Source organism: Heloderma suspectum, chromosome 2 (assembly GCF_057233095.1).
Source record: "Heloderma suspectum isolate Gila_16-S chromosome 2, 16-S_ref, whole genome shotgun sequence".
NCBI lineage: Eukaryota > Metazoa > Chordata > Lepidosauria > Squamata > Helodermatidae > Heloderma > Heloderma suspectum.
This window is the reverse complement of record NC_139459.1, coordinates 152,966,584-152,970,436: the sequence shown is the minus strand read 5'-3', so window position 1 is coordinate 152,970,436 and position 3,853 is coordinate 152,966,584.

The following is a 3,853-nucleotide window of genomic DNA, read 5'->3' as shown; positions in this document are numbered from 1 at the left end:
TCTTTCGTGAGCTACTTGTAAAGCCTCATCAGACAGCCACTTGGCTTTCTTGCATTTCTTTTTCTTTGGGACGGATTTTGTTGCTGCCTCCTGAACAATGTTACGGACCTCCGTCCATAGTTCCTCAGGCACTCTGTCTATCAGGTCTAATCCCTGAAATCTATTCCTCACCTCCACTGTATATTCAGAAGGGATATGACTGAGGTCATACCTGAACGGTTTAGTGGTTTTCCCAACGTTCTTCAATTTAAGCCGAAATTTTGCAAGAAGCAGCTCATGATCTGAACCACAGTCAGCTCCAGGTCTTGTTTTTACTCAAAAATGTACACTCTTTCCATTTACACTGGAGGGAGGGGCTGGCACAATGACAGCAGCTGTGGGCTCTCCAGGTTTTGGGCCTACAACTCCATCACCCCTAGCCAGCATAGCTAGTGGTGAGGGAAGTTGGGAGTTGTAGGCAGAAACATCTTTGTTGTTCAGTTGTTAAGTCATGTGCAACTCTTCGTGACCCCATGGACCATAGTACGCCAGGCCTTCCTGTCCTCCGCTCTCTCCCAGAGCGTGCTCAAGTTCATATTCATTGCATCGGTGATGCTATCTAGCCATCTCATCCTCTGCCGTCCCCTTCTCCTTTTGCCTTCAGTCTTTCCCAGCGTCAGGGTCTTTTCCAGTGACTTTTCTCTTCGCATTAGGTGGCCAAAATATTTGAGCTTCAGCTTCAGTATCTGCCCTTCCAATGAACACTCAGGGTTGATTTCCTTTGGGATTGACTGATTTGACCTCCTTGCAGTCCAGGGGACTCGTAAGAGTCTTCTCCAGCACCGCATTTCGAAGGCATCAATTCTTCGGCGCTCAGCCTTCCTTATAGTCCAGCTCTCACAGCCATACGTTGCTACTGGGAAAACCATAGCTTTGATTATACAGACCTTTGTCAGCAAGGTGATGTCTCTGCTTCTTACTATGCTGTCTAGGTTTGCCATAGCTTTCCTCCCAAGGAGCAAGTGTCTTTTAATTTCATGGCTACAGTCGCCATCTGCGGTGATCTTGGAGCCCAAGAAAACAAAATCTATCACTGCTTCCATTTCTTCCCCTTCTATATGCCAGGAAGTGATGGGGCCAGATGCCATGATCTTCGTTTTTTTAATGTTGAGTTTCAAACCAGCTTTTGCACTCTCTACTTTCACCCTCAACAAGAGGCTCCTCTTTGCTTTCTGCCATTAAGGTGGTCTCGTCTGCGTATCTGAGGTTGTTGACAATTCTCCCGGCAGTCTTAATTCCGACCTGTGATTCATTCAACCGGCGTTTCTCATGATGTACTCTGCATATAAGTTAAATAAGCAGGGCAACAATATACAGCCTTGTCGTACTCCTTTCCCAGTTTTGAACCAATCGGTTGTTCCAAGTTGCACACCCCTGCTATATACACTCAGCCCAGAAGGATAAGGAGAAAAAAGTCACCATAAAAAAATCGAAATGAACAACACCAGCCACCCCAATTAGCATTCATGGCTACAGACCACTGCAACAGTTATGACACCCCAGGATGATCCCACCCCCACAGCACACATTATGCTGGGACAGGACCCTCCATTCTACAAGTTACTGTGGTACAGGCATTAACCACTCAGCCACTGAGTCCTCAAGAGCCCTGCTCAGAGATCCTGCACTTACGCCTCCTCCTCCTCCTTTCCTTTTGTGCTGCATAGCCAGAAGATCTTATGGGCATCTTGTGCATGCCTGGTTTTACCAGTCATGCCCACAATGCTCTTAAGATCTTTTGGCTGTGTAGCACAAAAGGAGAGGAGGAGGAGGAGGAGGAAGTGCAGTGTCCAAGTTGCTCCTTTGGGTGGAAATCTATTGAGAGAAAGCAAAGCCCTCCATGGGACAAGGGTTCAAGGTCCACTGAGGGAGGAAATAACTTTTCTGTAAGGCAGGGAAAGGGGAGGACCAACTCAGGCAACATGGGCACAACTATACCTTGCAGGTATCGCCTTCAGTAGCTCATGCCAAAAGAAAAAAGGGGAATAAACCTCACTCCATGGGGCATGGCATACAGATACAGGAGATGCAAGTACAGGCCAGTGTGAGAGACAGTGTGGTGTAGTGATTAGAGTGTTGCACTGGGACTCTGGAGATCCAAGTTCTAGTCCCCACTTGGCCATGAAGCTTTTGGGTCAGTCACTGACTCTCAGCCTATCTTACCGCACAGAGTTGTTGTGCCCTGTGCCACATTCTAATCATTGTTGTTGTTCAGTCATTAAGTCGTGTGCGACTCTTCGTGACCCCACGGACCACAGCACGCCAGGCCTTCCTGTCCTGCGCTCTCTCCCGGAGCGTGCTCAAGTCCATATTCATTGCATCCGTGATGCTATCTAGCCATCTCATCCTCTGCCGTCCCCTTCTCCTTTTGCCTTCAGTCTTTCCCAGCATCAGGGTCTTTTCCAGGGAGTTTTCTCTTCGCATTAGGTGGCCAAAATATTTGAGCTTCATTCCAGTCATAGGCCATGGTTTACTAGAGGTTCTAAGCACTGTGCTTTGGGGGAGGGCAGAATGAGACCATGAGATGGTAATTCTTCCAGTGCCACCAGCCTTCACTCTGAAAAAAGTCCTAAAACTGATTTTCAAATACCATAGCTCTGCACCTATCCTTCTGACCATTTGCAGGTTTCTTGCCTGGATACACCTCTAGGATGTGTGCCATTTTCATACAAATTGCCCCCAAAAAACACCCGGGGAGAGGGGAAGTGAATCACTAATGCACCCCCCCCCCAATTTCAGGACTTCTCTTCCACATAAACCACTGCACTTCTCCTTCTGAAACTCTAAAGGTTTCTTACTTAGGGCCATCTCTATGCTGTCTGTCATTTTCAGAACAATGGTCCACTAGGAACAAAGGGGGATAAAGGCATTATTTTTGGATCCCCTCAAAATTTTAAGGCTGCTCTTGCACAAAAATCCATGCACCTGCCCATCTGAAACATGGCAGGCTTGATCCCCTCTGAAGGGGCAACTATCTACAAATCTCATTCAATTCTGTCAAGAAATTAAAAACTTTAAAAAATCAAAATATAAAGCTGCGTAACACAAAAAACGCTGCACCTATTTTTCTGAATGTTGGCAAAACTAATCCCCTCACAAGGAGTTGCTATGCCCAGAAATATAATCCACTTCTGACAAAAAAGCAAATGTTTTAGCCACTGTTGTATTTCCCATGATCATCCACGGGATGCACTGGGCTGGCTCCAGCTTTTGGAAGGCCCTTGGGCAAGACACCCTCAACAGCCCCTCCCCCTCAGTGAGTCTGCCTTCTCACTGCCATTGTCACCAGTTGCTATTGCTTCTCATCCTCTTTCTCATCATTGCTGCCACTTTTTTGCTTGCCAGGCAGAGACATTCTACCACTCCACCTTCTCACCACCACCATTCTCTGGGCCAGAGCAAGAGGCAGGTGAACAAGCAGGTTGCGATGGCGAAGAGGAAATCCAAGGGGCTCTTGTCAGTTGGCCCCTGCTGGGGTATGGGCCCTCAGCAGGCGCCTAACCGTGCCTACCCTTGATGCTGGCCCTGGGAGGCACAAAGCCTCACTTTTAAAATCTCAACTTCGGTTCAGTACCCAAGTCAATGCACATGGCCTCTGAATCAGTCTGAACAGAATCAGGCCATTTTCAGAACCATTGAATAGGGGTTCTTTCGGATCTTGTGGTTGGTGCACACCTATAAGAGAGACAGAGAGACAGCAGGGGGCAGCAGAATACAACTGAAAGAAAACTATATTAATAATATTATTGCCTAATCAACTTTGGAAACCGGCTATCTCTCTTCCCTCCCCCTCAGCATGGTCTGCCCCAGCTTC